A 25,424-nucleotide genomic window follows, 5' to 3' on the forward strand; every position below is an offset into this window, starting at 1 on the left:
GGTAGGAGAAGGCTGGAAAAACTCTTCTTCTCTTGTTATGGCAATGGATTTCTACAACTCGGGGCTTTTCCCTTACCTGAGTTACTCTGAGACGATCGGCTTCAAATATTCATCCCTGCAAACTTCAGTCCGTTCATGCAAAACCTCAGGCTTTGGGTTGGCTCAGCAAGAAATGCCGCTTGAAATGAGCTCCTGAAAAGCAATTTTTTTTTCCAGCAATGCTTCGATCCATATGGAAAGAGGGAGCACATCCCCCAGAATTCACCAATATTATCTTGCAGATCAATGCGCGCATGAATATTTGCAGGAACGTGGCTACGCAGGGCACGGCGCGGGTTGTAAACGTGCCCCGGCGTCGCTCTGTAATTCGATTAAAAACCTCTTTTCTTAATAATTTCTACGCAGAGACACTTGGCACACCGGGAGCTTTTAGGCAGAGCTTAAATGGAGTTAATAAACTATTAACAGCCTGCAGTAAGGCTGTGATAGATTTGAGCTGCGAGTGCTCCGCGCGCCTCGGTACAAGGTGTTATTACCAATGTCTGCGCTTGGCGTGCATCGAAAAAAAATCACGGAGGTCTCCCATTAAAAATGCAGTTCCAGGAAATGCGACATTTCTTGGGGAAAGATGTGTATTCTCAGGAACTTTTCCAGCAAAATGAAGTCGAGAGTAAGCGTGGACCCCGTGGAGCATTGGTGTGGCATTAACCCGCACCGTTGACCTGTTAATTAGTGTTGATCCATGCTTGTTAGTTATTAATATTCAAAGAAAATGAATGAAGCCATGAAGTTCATGTCCAGAAATTCAATATTCGGATGTTCCCAGATCATCGTCTTCCAGTTCTTTCATTTCCATGGAAGTTGAGAACTTCCCTATTTTTAGTCAAATTCCAAGCGAGAAAAAGGAAAATTCTGGAAAGATCTTGAAAATGCATGTTCTCCTTCCCCAACAAACCATGGTGATGAACCATTTACTGACACGGATTTATTTGAGCAGTTATTAAACAACGGCAACGAGCAACGCGCTGACCCTTCAGAGAAGAGCCAACCTCGTCCCGACGACTACAACGGCAACGAGCAACGCGCTGACCCTTCAGAGAAGAGCCAACCCTGTCCCGACAACTACAACGGCAACGAGCAACGCGCTGACCCTTCAGAGAAGAGCCAACCTCGTCCCGACGACTACAACGGCAACAAGCAACGCGTTGGCCCTTCAGAGAAGAGCCAACCTCGTCCCGATGACTACAACAGCAACGAGCAACGCGTTGGCCCTTCAGAGAAGAGCCAACCCTGTCCCGACGACTACAACGGCAACGAGCAACGCGTTGACCCTTCAGAGAAGAGCCAACCCTGCGTTGATGACTTCACTACGTAGAAGCAGGACTCAAGCCAACTGCTTGAAGACTGCCATAAAAATCAAACACCGCTATAAAGTGACTTCAGACATTGCAAGAAATCCCCAGAAAGAGACTATTTATAACCTCATTTGGCAATCTGGGCTAGAAACAGCACTCTGCTGTTGTAGGCTTGGCCATCAATTCTGGTCAAACTCACAAAGATCTTTCTGAAGAGCACTTGAGTGACCCAGTGGAAATGGCAATTTTTCATACGGAAATTTTCCCAAAGCTTAAATCGCCTCTTTGTTAAATATTTCTAACTTGTGGAAAGAGGCTGCGAGGTCTATTCCAAGAGGAGCCATCTATGAGAAGCCAAAGGGCAAACATGAGCCCTTCTCAGGGAAAAAAGTGAGGATTTCCACTCAAGAGATGCTGGAGGACCCAAAACCAAACCCTAAAAAAGGAGTTTTCTGTCTGTCTTTGTTGGGGTGATGGAAGAAAAACCACGAGAACAAGCAAAACCTTCTTCCAGCTTCTCCAGCTGCAGGTGCTCATCACCTTTTGGGCATTCAGAAATGCCGTGTCTCCAACCAAAACCACATCAACCCATGAGAAGACCCTTCCCCACCACTTCCAACCATGACGAGTGAAAAGGGAGCGCCTTGCCTCAAGGCCGCCATCAGCACCAGAGAAAAGAGCCAAATCACCGCAACTTGCAAATCCCTCCCTGCCTTTCCCCCTCCCGATGGCTGCTTTCCCCCAAGGAACCCCTAAGATGCCCCAAACCCACCCAAAATCATAACCTACCAAAAAAAAATAACCAAAACCAAAGGAGAAAGAGAGCCAATTAATTAATTGGGAACCGATGCACGTCAACACGCCACACGACCAACTTACTGGACATGGCTGGTTTATCAGTGCCTGATGTTGGTCCCCATTTTATTTCCCATGAAACGGGAGCTGCAAGGACTGGGATAAATAAGAGTAAAAGCGATTTTGAGGGTCGCTGTAGCTTTCCGCCTCTCCGTTGCGATATTATTGGCTGATCTCCTACACAGCTGCTCCCCGCTGAATAGGCGCATCCCACCTCCAACGCCGTTGGCCATCAACCAACATGGGAATAAAGACAAGTTTGGGTTTTTTTTTTTTCCGTTGATGTGACTTATTTAGGGATTTTTATGTTTTTGTGGAGGAATATGCAGTGATTTATCCAATATTGCAGTTAGACGGAAAAAAAAAAACCTTCTTCACTGTCTCATCTCCACCAAAGTTGGCAGCCAGAGGGGGTCCAGCATGGTGACCACCATCCCGCCGTCAAGTGGGTCAGGACTATTTAATACCAAAACCGGGCGGAGGGAAATATTTGATTTCTTCAGCAATAAATGCTCCTTTTTCCAAAGCATTAGCTCAGAACAGAGGAAAACATTAAGTTTTGAAACGCCTCAATGAAATTTAATTTTTGGTTTGAATCAACAGCTTCACGCGGTGCCATTTTAATGCTATTTTAAGTCGAAATGTCAATTGGAAACTAACATTTTAAAATGTCAAAACATTTCATGTCTGCAGACGGAGCCGATAGTTTTTTGCTTCCATGTGTCCAAACAGCAAACGCTTTTGGAATTTTACCGTGAAAAAAAAAAAAAGAAAATATATAAAAAAAAAAAAATCAATATTTTGACTTCTTGGAATGAAAACAAAGTGAAAATATAATATTTCCTCCAGGATGCAAACAATATTTTCTGACAAGCTGTAATCACCAAAAAGTAATCTGAACCAAATGTTTGCTACCACAGGCTGTTCTAGCTCCACGGGAAGAGAAGAGAAACAGGGATTTTTGTTATTGCGGGCTCTCCGAACCCTTTTTTTGCCAGTGATTCCCATATTTCCACAGCTTTTCCCTGTTATATCCCAACAGGATAAAATCAGGGTGCGGGAAGCCCCTTCCACCATTTCCAATGCGTCGATTTTCCTTAATAGCGGGGGAAAAGCCGGGAAAAAAAGATGTTTTTTCTCCTCTGGAAGAGGCGAGATTTGATTTTGGGGGGATTTTCACTTTATTTTGAATAACGACACCGCCTCACCCCCATCAGTGTGGAGTTTTTTCCCGCGCTCGCGCCGGCTGCAAGGACCACGTGCATGGGGTGGGTTTTTTAATCCAATATAAATATAATTTTCCAATGATCTCACCTTTTAAATCCCTGCCTCGGCCGTGCGTTGCCAAAATTAAAAAAATAAAATAAAAAAAAAAATAAAAGCAAAGGAATCCAAGCCGGTCGCAGTACAAAAAAATAAAAGTTTCACTGATTTTTCTGGTTCAGGGGGTAAAAACGCAGCGTTGCAAAACGGGATGAAAACCGGCATTTTTGGAGCTGGCGCCAGGCTGTAAAGCAAATTTTTCATCCCGAAGCTCCAGCATCCTCAACCGGGCTCAGCCGCCCTCCATCACCTTTGCTTCTCCCCCAAATTTCTCTTTTTTCTGGGTTTTTTTTTGAGCCCGGGCTACAGCCCCGCGCGGGGAATAAGCGCAATTATCTCGTCTCGCCACATTTTTTCCCAGCCCTGCCTGAGGTTTAATTAAAGCCAAGCGAAAAAAACACGGAGGAGAAGCGCGGCGTTCCGATATCGCCCCGTTGCACGCGGCGGGGAGGAGGGAAAAAAACACAGGGGGGGGAGGGGAAAAAAAATACAACCTTTATCATAGACTTTTTAATTTAGCAAACCTTCCTGGTTATTGCTCCTTTATCATATTTCCTTTAAAAAAATATATATATAAATACATATATATGGGTATGCATGCGCACGTGAGCGTATATACATATATATATGTACGCTAGGATGCAACGCGCTATATAAAAAGCTATATCCGCACGCTCTATATAAAAAATATATATATAAGCGTACCTTAATCCCCCGTAATCTCCTTGAATTACACCTAAACCACCCTCCTTGCAGGTGACCTTTCCGCAAAAGGCTGTTTCTATGCCAACAGCGTTATTTGAGGCAGACGAGAGACAAAAATACGGCACAATAATCTTTAATTTTTCCTTAATTCGGGGTTTTCACCCACGGCCAGAAGCCGGTTGAGGCTAAAACCCGCCCACCATGGAAAAAAATCATATAAAAAATTAATTTATATATATAAGGTTTGAATATTAGAGGGAGAGCGTGGTAACCTCAAGCCAATTTAGCTTTTGCCTAAATTCCCGGCATCACTTTTGAGTGAAAATCCCCTCGTTTTGGGGGTTTAGGAGCAAAACGCCATCGTTTTAAGGTCTTTTTCACCTTAAAATCTCTTATTTTGGTCTCCTTCCCCATCTCGCCCCGCAAACGCGACCGGCGGGCATCGGTTCCTACCGTAAAATTCTGAAAATCCTCTATTTTTTTCGATTTTCACTGATTTTTAGGGAATTCCAAGCAAGGAGCTTGTCTCTAACGGAAACCAACAGAATTACAAGAAAATTTCAGACCTGAACTCTGAAAAAATCAGAGAAATCGTTAAAAAAATAATATATATCATGACGGTGAGAAACCCCGGGTCATACAAGATTTGGCGGCGTAAAAGCAGCTCGATATAAATAATTTTCTGCAGATAAAGGCCGGTTTGGGTCCGGATAATTTTATTCCATTGAAAATTCGGGATATTTTTCCTTACTTTCTCGAGTTTCTTGAGTTCCAACTCAGCCCATCGCAAACGGGAGCGTTTAAAACCGCTACGGAAAAGGAAAAAAATGAGATTTTTCCAGCACGAATGAGCCGGTTTTTATTTGGTTTGGGGGTTTTTTGGTGTCTTTTAGAAAGCGGCCCAAGGACCCGCGGCCCAGCGGGTCGCAGCATCCCCAAAATCCCCCTTTTTTCACTCGTTGCGAGAGGGAAATCATCCAAATTCCCGCATTTTAATTTTTTTTATCGGCGGGGATGTATTTTTATTTTCCTTCTGACCCGACCCCAACACCTTCGCGGGTCTCGGGAGGGAAGATATTTTCCCGACGGCTCCATCTCGCCAGGCGCCAAACCAAGAGGATAAAAATACTGGTTGCCATGGGAACAGAAATTCCGAAGTTTGCAAATCCCGGATTTAAACCTCGCCCTAATTTCGGTCCTTAAACCCCCGTTTTTGCATCCGCGTTTCGCTGGGTTCGGGGCTTTTGGGAGCAAAAATGTGAATTTGAAGCAACCCAAGGGGGATTTAACATCTGTACAGATGTTTTCCCGCAGCTGGATGCAACCCAAAAGATATTTAGAAAGAAGTTTGTAATATGAAAAATAAGGATGAATCCCGGCTTGCGGAATCGCCATCCGGCCTCGGAGCCATCGCTCGGCCTCGGCCCCACGGATGCGTCCCGGCGCAGCCAGGTCTAACAGCTAGAATCCGAATTTTTGCGTCTCGTCCAGAAAAACTGTTCACCGGGCTTCATTTTATTTGCTCAAAATACACCGCCATCACTTAATAAATATTAAATTATAACGATAAGGCCTCAGCGCTAAGGATGCTCGGCCAGAGCGTCCCCTTTTCCGGCGGCATCGATAGCTTCGAACGGGCTTCAAGCAACTTTTGGAGTCGGGGTCTGCAAAAGGGCTGAGCCCAAGGAGGGAAAAACCCCCGCTCAAAGGAAAAGAAATCATTTTTGACTTCGTAATAAGCACCAAATTGGGGACGGTAAGCGAGGGGACAGGCAGCAGGGCACGTAAGAAACGCTAAATGGTAATAAAAGGATTATGAATTAAAAGGGGGGCAGGGGTAATCCTCTGCAAAGCAAGATTCCCATCATTAAACTCGAGTTTCCAAAGGCGAAACAGAAGAGGGAATTCATTCCCCGCCTCAGAAAAACACGGAGTTACTGGAACTAATTTGTTGGCGACGGCAATAAATCGACTCTACGCTGGCACCTGAGGAACTCTGCAAGTTTGAAGGTTTTGCGGGGCAGCGTGCCTGCAGGGTTTGCAATGCAAGGCGTTTGTTTGCAGGTTTTGCAATGCACTGTAACGCAACCCACTGCGTTTGCAGATTTTGCGATGCGATGCGATGCAATGCAACGCAATGTGCCTGCAGGTTTTGCAATGCAATGCGTTTGAGGTTTCTGCAATGCAATGCAATGCAACGCAACATGTTTGTTGGCTTTGCAATGCAACATGCTTGCAGGTTTTGCAATGCAACACATTTGCAGGTTTTGCAAGGCAACGTGCTTGCAGGTTTTGCAATGCAACGTGCTTGCAGGTTTTGCAATGCAACACGTTTGCAGGTTTTGCAATGCAACGTGCTTGCAGGTTTTGCAATGCGTTTACAGGTTTTGCAATGCAATGCAATGCCGTGCATTTGCAGGTTTTGCAATTCAATGTGTTTGCGGGTTTTGCAATGCTGTCTGCAGTTTTTGTGATGCTACGCAATGCGTTTGCAGTTTTCCCAATGCAATGCGCTTGCAGGTTTTGCAAAGCACTGGGCTTGCATGTTTTGGCAACTCTGCCATGCACTGCACGCTTGCACTTTTGCAGCTTTCCAGTGCAATGTGCAGTTGCATTCTTTTGCCACTTTGCAACGCAATGCCCATTTGCTTGCTTTTTCAACTTTGCAATGCAACGCCCGTTTGCCTTTTTTGTGTTTGCAACTTTGCCTGGACCTTTGCAACTTTGCATCGCTCCTGACGCTTGCGCTGGAAGCGCTGAATCACATCCACCATCTGCACAACACGGGTTAAGTTTCCTGCAAAATTCAGGCCGATGCTTTTGAAACACCCCCCCCCAATCCTGGCTGCAAAACTCCAGGTGACAGAGACAACGCGGCGCCCCGTTGTTCCCACAAATTACTATTTTCACTTGCTTTTTGCTCAAAATAGGGGAGTTCTGCGTAATTTCATTTCTCGAGAGCAACCAGCTGCATTTTGAGGAGAAAAAGCTCTGGTTTGGGGCATTTGGGCGGTGGGGCGCTCCGCCGGGCGCAGAAGCAAGCGCGGGAATTCACTTACCCAGGTGATGCTTTGCTTTTGCAGCAATATAAAAAAAAAAAACAACCCTGATTTGGGGGAGAAACGAGCCTCTGTGCCCCAAAAAGGGCGTTTTTCACCCCAAATTCCTAGCTGGGAAGAGGGGGTTTGGCCGCTTGCACGCCTCTGCGAAAAGAAAAAGCAAGGAAAAGCAAAAGAAAAGCAAGCAAAAAAAGGGAAGGGAAAGCAAAAAAAGGGAAGGGAAAGCAAAAAAAGGGAAGGAAAAGCAAAAAAAGGGAAGGAAAAGCAAAAAAGGGGAAGGAAAAGCAAAAAAAGGGAAGGGAAAGCAAAAAAAAGGGAAGGAAAAGCAAAAAAAGGGAAGGAAAAGCAAAAAAAGGGAAGGAAAACCAAAAAAAGGGAAGGAAAACCAAAAAAAGGGAAGGAAAACCAAAAAAAGGGAAGGAAAACCAAAAAAAGGGCAAGCAAAAAGGCAAGGAAAAGCAAAAAAAAGGCAAGGAAAAGCAAAAGAAGCAAGAAAAGGTAAAAATAGGCAAGGAAAAGCAAAAAAAAAAGGCAAGCAAAAAGGCAAGGAAAAGGAAAAAAGGGCAAGGAAAAGCAAAAAAGGCAAGAAAAGGCAAAAACAAGGCAAGGAAAAGCAAAAACAGGGAAGGAAAAGCAAAAAAAGGGCAAGCAAAAAGGCAAGGAAAAGCAAAAGAAGCAAGAAAAGGCAAAAATAGGCAAGGAAAAGCAAAAAAAAGGCAAGCAAAAAGGCAAGGAAAAGGAAAAAAGGGCAAGGAAAAGCAAAAAAGGCAAAAAAAGGGCAAGGAAAAGCAAAAAAAGGGAAGCAAAAAGGCAAGGAAAAGCAAAAAAAGGGCAAGGAAAAGCAAAAAAAACCCTATATTCTCTATATATCTATACATATCTTCATATATTTTCTATTAATCCCATATATTATATAGGCTATGCGATGTATTATGACATCTATGGGAACACTAAGTTATTTATTCCCTATTATTCCCATATACGGATATCTCTTATATGACGGGAAGAATATATAACATAATATGCATTATTCCAATATATAGTATCCATTATTCCCATATATGATGAGCTATATGTGATAGGTATGGGGATATGATATCATCTCGTATGATAGATATGGAGCAATAAATAATCTATGTTATTCCCATATATGGGAATATATAGACTACAATGGGAATAATACAGAATATATTATAGGGGAATATATATAATATAGTGGGAATAATACAGAATATGCTATATGGGAATATATATGATATAGTGGGAATAATACAAATATATTATATGGGAACATATATAATATAGTGGGAATAATATAGAATATATTATATGGGAATATATATGATATAGTGGGAATAATACAGAATATAACATATGGGAATATACATAATATAGTGGCAATAATACAGAATATATTATATAGGAATATATATGATATAGTGGGAATAATACAGAATATATCATATGGGAATATACATAATATAGTGGGAATAATATAGAATATATTATATGGGAATATATATAATATCGTGGGAATAATACAAATATATGGGAACATATAGTGGGAATATATGGGAACATATATGGGAACATATAGTGGGAATAATACAGAATATATGGGAACATATATAGTGGGAATAATAGAGAATATATTATACAGGAATATATATAAAATATAGCGGGAATAATAGAGAATATATTATATGGGAATATATATAATATCGTGGGAATAATGCAGAATATATCATCCGTTTTAGGTCTTAATATATATTTTTAGATATCATCTATACGTATTTACATCTCCCTTACGTATGCATTTTTTATATACGTGAGCGTCGTCGTTTTTCTTGGGTATTTGGGGAGGGAAAAGCTCTTTTCCCAGCGACGGGGGCAAAAAAAAGGAGATTTTCCCTTCTCGACCCCCGTCCTGGCGAAAAGGAGCCCCAAACCCAAGCCAATCAAGAGGAAAATCTTAGGATTTGGGGCTATTTTAGGATATTTGGCTCTTTTAGGAGATTGGAATTTGGATATTTGAGGATATAAAAATTAGGATGGAGAACGTAGGAAAAGCACGACTCCACCTGGGCAAAAAAAGGGGGAAAAATGCAAAGTCTTCTGCGTTAAAAAAAAAAAAAAAAAGGCGATTTCCCTCATCGCCCCAATCAAACGCCGCCGCAATTATCTGCGGCCAACCCAACGGGTTCAAATTATCCTCTTCATCTCCGGACACAGTAAGGAGCCGAAAAATGTTTCATTTTCATAAAAATGAAATCTGGACTCTGCAGAAACCGGCTTCGCTAATGAGGTGTTTACCCAGAAAAAGACAATTTCTATTTAATGGTGATTACTAGCGAGAAGAAATTAAACTTCCTGCAGTAGATGGGTTAGAGATAATGGGAAGACAAGAAAGTTATCGCCGGCGTGTAAATCAGGAGAGATTTTGCTACAAGGACTTCTGGGCATATGCACGCGTTTGCACGCGTGCAAATACGTAGGTGTGTGCATGTGCAAGCATGCAAATGCACATGCAAACTTGCAAGCGTACATGCAAACTTGCAAACGAACATGCAAACTTCAAAATGTACATGCAAACATACATGCAAACTTGCAAATCTATATGCAAACGCACATGCAAACTTGCAAATCTACATGCAAACGTACATGCAAACTTGCAAATGTACATGCAAACTTGCAAATCTACATGCAAACGCACATGCAAACTTGCAAACATACATGCAAACTTGCAAATCTACATGGAAACTTGCAAACATACATGCAAACTTGCAAATCTACATGCAAACGCACATGCAAACTTGCAAATCTACATGCAAACTTGCAAACGTACATGCAAACTTCCAAATCTACATGCAAACGCACATGCAAACTTGCAAATGTACATGCAAACTTGCAAATCTACATGCAAACGCACATGCAAACTTGCAAACGCACATGCAAACTTGCAAACGCACATGCAAACTTGCAAGTCTACATGCAAACGCACATGCAAATTTGCAAATCTACATGCAAACTTGCAAACATACATGCAAACTTGCAAATCTACATGCACAAGCAAACATGCAGATTCAAATGCATGTGCAAACATGCAAATGCCCACGTGAACATGAACCTGCACATGCAAATGCAAGCATGCATAGACACGTGCAAACATGCAAACGCGCATGCAAGCACGGACATGTGAATGTGCACATGCAAACGCGCATGCAAACAGGCAGATGCACACACAAGCATGCGCATGCACCTATACAAATGCACATGCCAACGTGCAAATGCAGGTGCAGCCACGCACGTGCAATCACGCACATGCAAACGTGCAAATGCATGCATATGCACAGGAGTCCTCGTAGCAAAATAGAGATGGGTTTTGCATGCTGAACTCCTGCGAGTGATGCTCCTAGATGTCTGGGATGGTTTTTTCGCTCCAATGCCGGGAGAAAAAAGTGCAAAATAGGGTTTGATCGCGGAAATCCAGGTTTTTGGCTTGCCAGGTTACCTGTGCTGATCCCTCCTGTGCTTTTTTTTTTTTTTAATTATTCTTTTTTCGAAGGTGAAAATTACTTTTTTCCCCAAAAAAAAGCCAAGCCGAGACGAGGTCTTTTCGCAACCGCCTCCTGCATCGGATGAAATAAGTCGCCGGGTTCCTCTTTGCGCCGAAGCCGTTCCCATCCCGCCGCCGCCGCCCTGCGCAAACCCATCCCGGGGCAAAATCATTTCGCCGGCGGGCTTTCATGTCTGCACCTTTCGGAGCAAACATCTGCAGAACAAGCCCAGATGTGAGTCGTTCCCCCCCGCCCCCACCTCCAAGTTCAGGAATTTCAGCTCCGAGGCAACGTCTGGGATGGTTTAATCGGAGTAAAATGAAAATTATTACGGAAGCGTAATGAAGAATGCGCTTGCAAGGTTTGCACGATCTTTAAAACCGGAGGACGCGAGCGGCTGCCGCAGCTTCCGAGGGCGGCGGGAGCGGAGAGGGGCGCGCATCCCCGCGCCGAAGCCCCGAGCATCCCCAAACCAGCGAGAAAAAGGCTATTTTAGCCACGATTAGCTGGAATTTTCAGGGAATTAATAAACGGCGCAGCTCTGGCACGATCCGGGACGATCCGCCGTGAAAAACAGCTGCAAAAAAACAGGAGCGGGCAATAAAAATGCCTAAATTCCGCTCTTTACCCGACGCTGGAGAAACTCCAGCTACAGATTGAGTTTCTTCTGAAGCGCAAGCCCCTCCGCTTCATTTTTCCATCAGCGAAAGCTAAAAGATCCAACCCGAAACGAGCCAAAATGCCCGGCCGCGGCGGATTTGGGAAGGGTTTTTGCAAGGACTCGGTTTGCGCGAGAGCTGCGCGGAGGAGGCGGCGGGCTGGGGCGCCCCGGCCCCACCGCAGCCGTCGGGAAGGTGTTTGTAGGGCTGTATTTTGACAGGTAGAAGCTGGAAATTGTGTTAATTAAAAGCGAGGATGCTGGCGGGATGCTGGTGCGGAGCAAAGCAAGGTTTAAAATCCAAGGATGGGGCTGGGCTTGGATTAAATCAAGGATGCTGGGCAGGATCGAACCAAGGGTGCTGGGAGGACCAATGCAAGGATGCTGAGCAAGACCAAACCAAGGATGCTGGAGAGGACCAAGGCAGGGCTGCTGGGCAGGATCAAACCAAGGGTGCTGGCCAGGATCAAACCAAGGATGCTGAGCAAGACCAAACCAAAGATGCTGGAGAGAACCAAGGCAGGGCTGGTGGGCAGGATCAAACCAAGGGTGCTGGGCAGGATCAAACCAAGGATGCTGGGAGGACCAATGCAAGGATGCTGAGCAAGACCAAACCAAAGATGCTGGAGAGGACCAAGGCAGGGCTGCTGGGCAGGATCAAACCAAGGGTGCTGGGCAGGATCAAACCAAGGATGCTGAGCAAGACCAAACCAAGGATGCTGGGCAGGATCAAACCAAGGATGCTGGGCAGGATCAAACCAAGGATGCTGGGCAGGATCGAACCAAGGGTGCTGGAAGGACCAATGCAAGGATGCTGAGCAAGACCAAACCAAAGATGCTGGAGAGGACCAAGGCAGGGCTGGTGGGCAGGATCAAACCAAGGGTGCTGGGCAGGATCAACCCAAGGATGCTGGGCAGGATCAAACCAAGGATGCTGGGCAGGATCAACCCAAGGATGCTGGGAGGACCAATGCAAGGATGCTGAGCAATACCAAACCAAGGATGCTGGAGAGGAGCAAGGCAGGGCTGCAGGGCAGGATCAAACCAAGGATGCTGAGCAGGACTGAACCAAGGATGCTGAGCAGGATCAAACCAAGGATGCTGGGCAGGATCAAACCAAGGGTGCTGGGAGGACCAATGCAAGGATGCTGAGCAAGACCAAACCAAGGATGCTGGAGAGGACCAAGGCAGGGCTGCTGGGCAGGATCAAACCAAGAGTGCTGAGCAGGATCAAACCAAGGGTGCTGAGCAGGATCAAACCAAGGATGCTAGGCAGGATCAAACCAAGGATGCTGGGCAGGATCAAACCAAGGGTGCTGGGCAGGATCAAACCAAGGATGCTGGGCAGGATCAAACCAAGGATGCTGGGCAGGATCAAATCAAGGGTGCTGGGCAGGACCAAGGCAGGGCTGCTGGGCAGGATTGACCCAAGGACGGGAGATAACCTCAAACCAAAGATGCTCCGCAGAAGCGATCCAAGGACACCAGCGCTCACCAGCTCACACCAGAGCACACCAGCGCACGCCAGCGCACGCCAGCGCACACCACCTCACACCAGCGCACGCCAGCTCACACCACCTCACACCAGAGCACACCAGCGCACGCCAGCGCACACCAGCGCACACCACCTCACACCACCTCACACCAGCGCACGCCAGCTCACACCAGCTCACACCAGCGCATGCCAGCGCACACCAGTGCACACCACCTCACACCAGCGCACACCAGCTCACACCACCTCACACCAGCGCACACCAGCGCACACCACCTCACACCACCTCACACCAGCGCACACCAGCGCACACCAGCGCACACCAGTGCACAGCAGCTCACACCAGCGCACACCAGCGCACACCAGCGCACACCAGCGCACATCACCTCACACCAGCTCACACCAGCTCACACCAGCGCACACCAGCTCACACCACCTCACACCAGCGCATACCAGTGCACACCAGCGCACACCACCTCACACCACCTCACACCACCTCACACCAGCGCACACCACCTCACACCAGCTCACACCAGCGCACACCAGCTCACACCAGCTCACACCAGCGCATACCAGTGCACACCAGCGCACACCACCTCACACCAGCGCACACCAGCGCACACCACCTCACACCACCTCACACCAGCGCACGCCAGCTCACACCAGCTCACACCAGCGCACACCAGCGCACACCAGCTCACACCAGCGCACACCAGCTCACACCAGCTCACACCACCTCACACCAGCGCACACCACCTCACACCACCTCACACCAGCGCACACCAGCTCACACCACCTCACACCAGCGCATACCAGTGCACACCAGCGCACACCACCTCACACCACCTCACACCACCTCACACCAGCGCACGCCAGCTCACACCAGCTCACACCAGCGCATGCCAGCGCACACCAGTGCACACCACCTCACACCAGCGCACACCAGCTCACACCAGCTCACACCAGCGCACACCAGCACACACCAGCTCACACCACCTCACATCACCTCACACCAGCTCACACCAGCTCACACCAGTGCACACCAGCTCACACCACCTCACACCAGCGCATACCAGTGCACACCAGCTCACACCACCTCACATCACCTCACACCAGCTCACACCAGCTCACACCAGCGCACACCAGCTCACACCACCTCACACCAGCGCATACCAGTGCACACCAGCGCACACCACCTCACACCACCTCACACCACCTCACACCAGCGCACACCACCTCACACCAGCTCACACCAGCCCACACCAGCTCACACCAGCGCACACCAGCTCACACCACCTCACACCAGCGCATACCAGTGCACACCAGCGCACACCACCTCACACCACCTCACACCACCTCACACCAGCGCACACCACCTCACACCACCTCACACCAGCGCACACCAGCGCACACCAGCTCACACCAGCTCACACCAGCGCACACCAGCGCACACCAGCGCACACCAGCGCACACCAGCGCACAGCAGCTCACACCAGCGCACACCAGCGCACACCAGCGCACACCAGCCCAGCGATGCTGTCCCCGACCAAAACATTCACATCAAACCGAGGGTGCCGGTTCGAATCCAGTCAAGGCCGCTGGCTAGGAGCGAACCGCGGCTGCCAACTGAAATCAGGGACGGTGGCTAGGCCGGAGCCAAGGCCGCTAGCCAAACCCAAACCGAAGATGTTGGCTAGGCCCAAAGCAAAGACTTTTGCTAAAAGCAAAGCTCGGCGACTCTCCGTTTTGATCCGACTTCTTCAAAAAAACGCTAATTTTTACAGTTCCCCCGGCGGCCGGCGGCCCGGCGAGGCTCCGCGGCCCCTCCGGCGCGGTGGCGATGGGGTTTTTTTATTAACCCGACTGAATTAGTTGGGAAAAACAGGTTTTCTGGCACGGTTTGGATCCCAAAAGATCCATCCCGCTCCGGAGCTCCGGGAAGCCTCGGGCTGCCTGCATCCCGCTGCCTGCATCCCGCTGCCTGCCTGGTACAGGCATGCCTGTACATCGGGTTCAATTCCCTCAAATCCCACGGGCTATTCCTTCCCGCGGCGCGTTTTTTTCCGGAAAAAAAATATTATTTGCTGCTACCGGTTAACTCATCGCACAGCCCCGGCGCCCGAATTTGGCGATCTTTCGGTCAAAAGGTGCTTTTTATCCCCATTTTCTTGCTGTTAATAATTTCTGTGCAAGGGCTTGGCTGGTAAACGGTGATGTTGTTTTTTGAGGGATATTCGGCTTTTATCAAAGGCTTCCAGCACCCCCAAAGCAACCAAATCCCTCCCCAAAATCTGGATTTAGATCCCAAATTCCTAAGAAAAACTCAAGATTTGGGGTTTTTTAGGGGTTGGGGTAATTTTGGACACCTGTTTGCACGGGTACATCAGGCATCCCAAGTGCAGAATAATTCAGTCCGGCCATGTCCTTTATCCAAAAAAAATTAATCCTCATCCTTCGAAATGCCATGAACTGCTTTTTACCCTCGGTATTTTGTAAAAAAAAGTGATTTTTCCCAGAAACATCTGATTTTTCCTCACTCCCTCAGGACACCTGAGCTAGATTTAACCCCCCAAAGTCATTCCAGGACAGAGAAAGCTGCAAAAAATGATATTTTCCCTGCAAATCTAATAGCGATGGAGGGAAAAAAGGTCCCCGACCACACACCCAGTATCCAAACGGGACAGCAAAGAATTCCTCTGCTGAGCTTTGAAGCCAACGAAGCCGCTTTACAACGTTTTTCTGCCCTGGGATGAAAATAAATTAAGCCCCGGGTATCGCTAAAGCCTCGTTCAACATTGCATCCTAAAAAAAATATTAATTGCAAAACGCTTTTATAATTCTTTTCAGAAGGACGATGAGATGCGACGCTCCGCAACCACACCGGGGTTGTTTTTTTCAGGAGTTTGGAGGGCCGGAACGTCGCGATCCGGGGCCGGAGAGGTTTGGACGCCGGGGTTAGACCTGCTCCGTGCTTAACGACGCCCGCCTAAGTAAGCCTGGCTTTGTTAGGAGACCTTGCCTCAAGTCCGGCCTGGGATTTTTTTTTTGGAGGTGAGCATCCCTGGCCGTCCGGTCGCTCATCCCAGCAAGGTCACGTCCGCAATAATTCAGTATTTCGGCTCGTCGGGTTGCACCATCAGGGCTGTTTTTCCCTTGGCGGCGAAAGAATCCCAGCTCATATCCCGAATTATTCTGCCCATCGAGCCGGCGTTTGTCTTCCCGGGGTAGGAAAAAGACGTGGAAAAACAGGGATGCTCTTAAATTCCTTGGAATTAAGGAGGGCTGAAAGCTTGGAGGGATGCAACCTCCAAACCCGGATGCTAAATAGGATGAGGATGTTTGTAAAATGAGGATGAAGGCAACGGCGTGCATCCAGCCCGGCCGGCGGCCGGATGGCGAGGAGCCCCGAAAGGACAGGGCGCAAATTAGCAAAAGCCATCAACTTAACGAAGCGAAGGCCTGGCCTCAGCCCCGCGCCGGGTTAATGGAGCTCTGCAGCAGCAGCTGGCAGCCGCCTTGGCGAAAAACACAGGATTTTGCCCCAAATCGGACGCTAAAACCCCTTTTCGGCGCTCGGCGAGGACGCAAACGGTGGCACGGCAGCGCGGCCGGTTGCCGGTTGCGGCTTTTCCCCCTCCCGCCTGCACAAATTCCTGCAAAATCGACTGAAGGGATGGCTTTTTGCAGAGGAGGGGGGCTGGATTTGCACCGCGTCAGCATCGTCGGGCGCCAGTTGCCCCCCGCTGCCATTGCCCGCAATTTTGCCATCTCCATTTTAGAGGTTTTTCTGCTTTCTAAACCCAAAATGGGAGCTCCGGCCGGTCAAAGCGAAGCGAAGGTCGTGTGTGTCCCCCCCCCCGCCCCGCAGCGGGAGCCACCCCGATTTTGCAAAGCTGTTCGGTACCTACGCGCGTCGGCGTGCCTAAAAAATGGCATTTTTTATAGGGCAAATCCCGCTGCGCGCGCCTTGCTGGAAAACCAGGCTTGAAGGTCGGTTGGTTTTGTAAAAAGATAAAATTTTGCAGGTTTTTTTTAATGCTTTTTATCTCTTTTTCTCTCGTAGAGGGAATAAGGGTGAGCGGCTCCGGGTGGAAGTAGCACGTGGGAATTTCTCCCGGCTCCCCGAAGGCTGCAAGGTTCAATATTCCCATTATTCTGCGGGAAGGTAAATGTATTTACCACGAGAACCTATGGCAAAAATTATTATTTTAATTTCTTTTTTTAATGGGGTACGGGTTTTTTTTTTTTGGGGGGGGGGACGCTCGGCGTGCGCAAGACGGAGCTAAAGGAAACCACGGGATGCGGGGTGCGATGGCCGGCGAATCCATCCTCTCTCTATATATCTATATATATATTATTGGATTATTTTATATATCGCATGGATAGAATTGGATAATGTGGATGAAGACATGCATAAAATGTCTATATATATAGCCATCCTATATATATATAGAGAGAGAGGACATATGGGGGGAGAGAGGATATAGAGAGAGAGGATATATTAAAAAAAATATATGTATAATACATATTGGATTGATATATCGGATATATTATACTCCACAAATATTCAACGGATGTATTATATGGATATAATAGCATGGATATAATATTATATGGATATAATACATCCGGTGGATATACATAATATACCCAATGGATGGCTATAATGTAATATATCCCATATATCCAATGTATATCCTCTCTCTATATATAAAATATATATATATAAAAAAAAATATCCAATATATCCATCCAATATAATAGATCCAATGGATGGCTATAATGTAATAAATCTATCCAATGTATATCCTCTCTCTCTCTATAAAATATATATATATATATATTAAAAAATCCAATATATCCATCCAATATAATAGATCCAATGCATGGCTATAATGTAATATATTCAATATATCCAATGTATATCCTCTCTCTATATATAAAATATATACATACATATAATTATATATAAAAAATGTCCAATATACACATCCAGTACAGTAGATCCAATGCATGGCTATAATGCAATATATCCAATATATCCAATGTATACCCTCTATGTATTTTTATATATATATATATAAAAATCCAATATATCCATCCAATATAATAGATCCAATGGATGGCTATAATGTAATATATCCCATATATCCAATGTATATCCTCTCTCTATATATATAAAATATATATATAAAAAAAAATCCAATATATCCATCCAATATAATAGATCCAATGGATGGCTATAATGTAATATATCCCATATATCCAATGTATATCCTCTCTCTATATATATAAAATATATATATATATAAAAATATCCAATATATCCATCCAATATAATAGATCCAATGGATGGCTATAATGTAATATATCCCGTATATCCAATCTATCTCCAATATATATCCCACCTTCTGCAAGCATGAACCCTTTCTGCTGCCGGTTTTCATCTCCTTTATCAAACTTCCGCACTTTTCTCCAAACAAAAAACCCCCTTTTCTCCACTTTTTGGCTTTTTCCCCTCCACCGCCACGGCGACAATTCCATTTTTGCCACGATCGCTACGATTAAAGCATTTTCCCCTCCGTTTTGGGCTGCCCCCGGCTTCCAAAAATCGCTATTTTTTTGCAGCCGTAGCGGGCACGCTGCTTCGGAAAGCGATATTCCAACCCGGTTTTTACCCATTTTTAGATGCCTACCCAAATACCCGAGCATTCTGGTGGTGGGTTTGCCTCCGAGTATTTCACCTCCCTGGGAATTTCCCTTTTTCCAAGGGTTTTCCATGAGTTTCCAGCTGGATTTTACTTGGCTGGGAAGCTCCATGCCCGGGCTAACGGTGCCCGTGGCGGGGCGCTTGGGCCCTGAGCCGCACACTATTTGCCTTTTTTAGCCCCAAAAATATAAAGCCTTGCTGGGAATCGATTCATTTTTTGCCGAAATATAGCAATAAATCGATTCGAGAGCAATGTATCTCTAGCAATACGCTTATCGCGATTAGAAATAATCTATGCTGTATAACAGACAGCAATATAACCATTATTAGCAATATATTATATCCCTATATATCAAGCATTATGTATCGCTATAATATATTGCTTATATTTATATATCTATATATCTATATACTATATATTTATATATCTATATATCTATATACTATATATTTATATATCTATATACTATGTATCTATATATATCTATACATATTTATATATCTATATACTATGTATCTATATATATCTATAGATATCTAGATATACTATATCTAGATACCGATATACTATATCTATATATCTATATACTATATATTGCTTATATCAAGCAATATATATTTCTATAATATATAATTATATGTCATCATTTATGAATATATTGATGTCTTATAGTAATATGCCATATATTATATAGCAACGCTGTTATATTGCTAGATCTATTTCTATAATATAGAAATATATATTTATAGCAATATATACATATATATTTATAGCAATACAGTATATCGCTATATATAGCAATATATTATATATTTCTATAGTATATAATTATATAACGTCATCATTTATGAATATATTAATGTATTATATTAAGATATTATTCTATATTATATGGCAATGTTATATTGCTATAGCAATACAGTACATATATATATTGCTATATTTATAGCAATATAGTATATATTGCTATAATATACAATTATATAACGTCGTCATTTATGAATATATTAATGTATTATATTAAGATATTATTCTATATTATATGGCAATGTTATATTGCTATAGCAATACCGTACATATATTTATATATATTGCCATATTTATAGCAATATAGTATATATTTCTATAATATACAATTACATAACGTCGTCATTTCTGAATATATTAATGTATTATATTAAGATATTATTCTATATTATATGGCAGTGTTGTTATATTGCTATATATATTTCTATAATATAGAAATATTTATAGCAATACGGTATATATATATTTATATATATTGCTATATTTATAGCAATATAGTATATATTGCTATAATATATAATTATATTTCTGTATTTATGTCTATATCTATATCTCTCTCTATATATAATTCTATAATTATATATTGCCGACGCCGCGAATATAACGGTCATCAACAACCCCCCCCCCCCCCCCCCAAAAAAACACCCCCAAACCCCTTTATACCGCGGAAACTTATCCCGATAAAATAAAAGACGCTGTTTAAATATATATATATTTATTTTTCCCCCCTTTTTTTTTTGCCCACAGAGCTGGAGCTGGGAATCCATTAGCCTTTAATGAAGTGAAACCCTCATCTTGCCGGAGCCACCTCATTTAGCGCAATTGTTTCGCAGCCATTACGGAAAGACAATTACAAGGAAGCGGCGAGAGTAATTGGAAATGCTGGCGGGAGTTGGGCGAAATGATAATAAATAAAAATATTCCCCTTAATAAGCTTGCCAGGAGGGGGGTGGGCTGGAAAAAATCAACATAATTAGAACTGAACCTCGGCAAGGAAAAACAGCCAGCGGGGTGGCGAGCGTTCGGCACGGCGAAGACGACGAAAAGTGGTGAAAACTTCATTTTTTGCCCCGAAACCAAGCGGGAAAAAACGGTTTTCCCACCTGTACGAAGCTATCGGGAGCAAAAAAAAAAATGGAAAAGGGGATGCTGCCCACGGGGATGCTCGCCGCTACCCATCCCAGGGTGGGTTTGCTCCTCCATCACTGGCTCCAGGCTGAAATTAAAGGCAAAAAAACCTTAAAAAGGAGATTTTTTTTCCCCGCGGGACGGCGGCGAGGAGCATCGTCGGGGGCCATCAATTCCTCCGCAACCAAAGTTTCTATTTTTTGGCGCGCAAAATGCAATTATTTTCGCAAAGCTTGGCTTATTTCCATTATCCTTAAGAATAAAAAAAGCATTACCGACGGGGATTTTGGGGGTAATTTGGCTTGGCGAAGGGAGGAAAAAGGGTTAAATCATGTCCAAAACACCGCGCAGGCGGCCGTCGGCGGGTTCACTAAAATCCCGGCTTTTTCCCCCAAAATAAATTCTTGTCCTCCGCAAGCATCCAGGCTCTGCCCCCATCCTCATCCCATCCCAACCCTGCTTTAGCAGCTCCTCCAAAGCGGTTTCCAGCACAAAAAGTCCTATAAATTGGGATTTTCCACCAAAAAAAAGCCATTCAGGCAGGGGTTTGCAGCAAAAAAGGCCTTCAAAAAGGGCTCTGCCCCCAAAAAAGCCCTTAAAACAGCGGGTTTGCACCCAATAAAGCCCTTAAAACAGCGGGTTTGCACCCAAAAAAGCCCTTAAAACAAGGGGATTGCACCCAAAAAAGTCCTTAAAACAAGGGGTTTGCACCCAAAAATGTCCTTTAAAGAGGGGTTTGCACCCAAAAAGCCGCCCCAGCCCCTTCCCTCCCTGCTCCCCTTCTCCGAATGTGAAATATTTGCCCCAAAAACTCCTGTTTTAAGGCGTTTGCACTCAAAAAAGCCCTTCAAGCCAGGGCTGACAGCAAAAAAAAGTCCTTAAAACACGGATTTGCAGCAAAAAAAGTCCTTAAAACACGGATTTGCAGCAAAAAAAAGTCTTTAAAACACGGATTTGCAGCAAAAAAAGTCTTTAAAACACGGATTTGCAGCAAAAAAAGTCCTTAAAACAAGGGTTTGCAGCAAAAAAAGTCTTTAAAACACGGATTTGCAGCAAAAAAAGTCCTTAAAACACGGATTTGCAGCAAAAAAAGTCTTTAAAACACGGATTTGCAGCAAAAAAAGTCCTTAAAACACGGATTTGCAGCAAAAAAAGTCCTTAAAACAAGGATTTGCAGGAAAAAAAGTCCTTCAAGTGTGAGTTTGCTAAAAAAAAACACTTGAAATGGGGCTTGCACACAAAAAAAGGCCTTCAAGCAGGGGCTTGCACTCAAAAAAGTCCTTCAAAAAGGGGTTTGTCGCCCAAAAAGTCCTTCAAAAAAGGGTTTCCACTGAAAAAAAGCACTTTAAATAGAGGTTTGCACCAAAAAAAGCACTTTAAAGAGGGGTTTTGCACCAAAAAAAGCACTTTGAGGAGGGGTTTGCACCAAAAAAAGCACTTTTAAGAGGGGTTTTGCACCAAAAAAAGCACTTTAAGCAGAGGTTTGCACCCAAAAAATCCTGCAAACAGGGGTTCTGCACCAAAAATAGCACTTTTAAAGAGGGCTTTGCACCTAAAAAGCACTTTAAACAGGGGTTTGCGGCAAATAAAGTCCTTCAAAGAGGGGGTTTCACCGAAAAAAGGCCTTCAAAAAGGGGGTTTGCACCCAAAAAAGTCCTTTAAAGAGGGGTTTGCACCCAAAAAGCCACCCCAGCCCCTTCCCTCCCTGCTCCCCTTCTCCGAACGGGCAATATTTGCCCCAAAATCCATCCCTCAAATTGTGGAAGGCCGGATTAAATCCCTATCCCGTCGTATTTTCCCGAATATCGGTAAAATACCCCCTCGGGAATTCAATTTTTGATCATTTCTTTCCTGCTTGGAGTCTCTGCCATCCTGCTCGGGCAGGTGGGATGAGCCGAGGATGCTGCGAGCATCCCGAGCCCTGCCCGGGAGATAAATATATAGATTTCCAGATATAAAATATAGATATTTATAGGTATAAATACAAAATTCCCAATATAAACCACCCCCCAAAATAATAAAATACCCCCCAAATTCATAGAATACCCCCAAATTCATAAAATACCCCCCAAATTAATAAAATACCCTCCAAAACTGATAAAATACCCCCAAAAAATAAAATACCCCCAATAAATAATAAAATACCTTGCTCAAACTAATAACATGCCCCCCAAAATAACAAAATACCCCCCATAAATAATAAAATACCCCCCAAAATAACAAAATGCTGCCAATAAATAATAAAATATCTCCCCCAAACTAATAAAATAGCCCCCAAAATAGCAAAATACCCCCCCAAAATAAAATACCCCCAAAAAATACCTCCCCCAAACTAATAAAATACCTCCCAAAACTAATAAAATACCCCCAATAAATAATAAAATATCTCCCCCAAACTAATAAAATACCCCCCAAACTAATAAAATACTCCCAATAAATATTATCTTGCCCAAACTAATAAAATACCCCCAAAACTAATGAAATACTCCCCCCAAAAATAAAATACCCCCAATAAATAATAAAATACCTCCCCCAAACTAATAAAATACCCCCCAAAACGAATAAAATACCCCCCAAAATAACAGAATACCCCCAATAAATAATAAAATATCTCACCCGGACTAATAAAATACCCCCAAAACTAATGAAATACTCCCCCCAAAAATAAAATACCCCCAATAAATAATAAAATACCTCCCCCAAACTAATAAAATACCCCCCAAAACGAATAAAATACCCCCCAAAATAACAGAATACCCGCAATAAATAATAAAATATCTCACCCGGACTAATAAAATACCCCCAAAACTAATGAAATACTCCCCCCAAAAATAAAATACCCCCAATAAATAATAAAATACCTCCCCCAAACTAATAAAATGCCCCCCAAAAATAAAATACCCCCAATAAATAATAAAATACCTCCCCCAAAGTAATAAAATGCCCCCCAAACTAATAAAATACTCCTAATAAATACTAAAATCCGCCCCAAACTAATAAAATCCGGCCAATCTGGGCGCCGGCCCTCGGGAGCGAAGGCGACTTTCAGTTAAAAACCACGGGCGGGTTTTTGCCGCGCCGCTTCCCGACTCCGTTCCGGTCGTTGGCACAGAGCGGCATCGGCGAGAAACCGCTTTGCTTTGCCTTTCTGGCCCCCCGACGCTGGGATTTTGCGGCGGCGCAGCCCCCCCTCCCGAGAGTTAATGTCTCGTTAATAAATATATATATTTTTGATTAATATATAGGCATTGTTTTAATTTTAATTTCCCGTCTCCCTCCTCGGCCAGCCATTATTTTGCTCTCCGAGGGGTTCTGGCAATTCTCCCTCGGATTTTTTCAGCCTCACTGCCTTCCCGAAGCCGTAGGTGATGCTCATGCCGCAATACCGCATTATTAAAGAGCATTAAATAATATTAAATAATATTAATTACTAATTATTATTAAATATTATTATATATTACTAATTATTGCATGTCATTAATCATTATTAAATATTCTTATATAGTATTATTGTATGTTATTCACTTTTATTAAATATTATTATATTATTAATTATTGCATATTATTAATCATTATTAAATATTCTTATAGAGTATTAATTCTTACATATTATTACTAAATATTCTTATAGTGTATTAATTATTGCATATTATTAATCATTATTAAATATTCTTATAGAGTATTAATTCTTACATGTTATTATTACATATTCTTGTAGAGTATTAATTCTTACATGTTATTATTATAAAATATTCTTATATAGTATTAATTATTGTATGTTATTCATTCTTATTAAATATTCTTATAGAGTATTAATTATTGCATGTTATTCATTATCATTAAATATTCTTATATAGTATTAATTATTGTATGTTATTATGTATTCTTAAATATTCTTATGTAGTAGTATTGTGTATTATTAATTATTGTTAAATATTATTGTACAGCATTAATTATTGTATATTATTGTTAAATATTATTGTATAGCATTAATTATTGTATAGTGTTAATTATTTATATTCTTTATTATTATTAAATATTCTTACATAGTATTAACTATTATATATTATTAAATATCATTAAATATTATTGAATATTCTAAATTATTAAATATTCTTACATATTCTTAAAATTATTAAATATTATTAAATATTATTAAATATCCGGCAAAGCTGCAGGCACAAATATTTGGGAGCTGCCAAATGCCTCCGCTACCAGGCCGGGCTGCTGCTGAGCTGAGCAAAGCTCTTGCAAACTGGGGGGAAACTGGGCTGGTTTGGAGGTTTTGGGAGGGAGGGGGGAGGCGTGGGAGCGCGCAGGGAGCGAGCAGGGAGCGTGCTTGGGAACGCGCGTGGGAGGGTGAACGGGAGCTGGAGGTGTGCAAGGGAGCGTGCAGGGAGCGAGCAGGGAGCGCGCATGGGAACGTGCTTGGGAATGTGAACGGGAGGGTGAATGGGAGCTGGAGGCGTGCAAGGAAGCGAGCAGGGAGCGAGCAAGGGAATGTGCGTGGGAGGGTGAACGGGAGCTGGAGGTGTGCAAGGGAGCGAGCAGGGAGCGAGCAAGGGAATGTGCATGGGAGGATGAACGGGAGCTGGAGGTGTGCAAGGAAGCGAGCAGGGAGCGTGCATGGGAGGCTGAATGGGAGCTGGAGGCGTGCAAGGAAGCGAGCAGGGAGCGAGCAAGGGAATGTGCTTGGGAGGGTGAACGGGAGCTGGAGGTGTGCAAGGGAGCGTGCAGGGAGCGAGCAGGGAGCGTGCATGGGAATGTGCGTGGG

The 25,424-nt window shown here is 43.9% G+C and overlaps 1 protein-coding gene across 6 annotated transcripts in view; it reads right to left on the bottom strand.

Moving 5' to 3' along the window:
* PKNOX2 (PBX/knotted 1 homeobox 2) overlaps positions 1 to 25,424 on the bottom strand; it is a 101,346-nt gene that overhangs the window by 48,129 nt on the left and 27,793 nt on the right. Inside the window, exon 1 of one of the 6 annotated variants that reach the window (XM_087763371.1) lies at positions 4,239 to 4,298. The exons of the other annotated variants lie outside the window; for them this stretch is intronic. The gene's annotated coding sequence lies outside the window, so the exon portion shown is untranslated. Of the gene's footprint in view, positions 1 to 4,238; positions 4,299 to 25,424 lie in introns of those variants that run through there. 6 annotated transcript variants of the gene reach the window in all.

This window comes from Nipponia nippon, unplaced genomic scaffold (assembly GCF_047370975.1).
Source record: "Nipponia nippon isolate SJK-2023a ecotype South Korea unplaced genomic scaffold, ASM4737097v1 scaffold_28, whole genome shotgun sequence".
NCBI lineage: Eukaryota > Metazoa > Chordata > Aves > Pelecaniformes > Threskiornithidae > Nipponia > Nipponia nippon.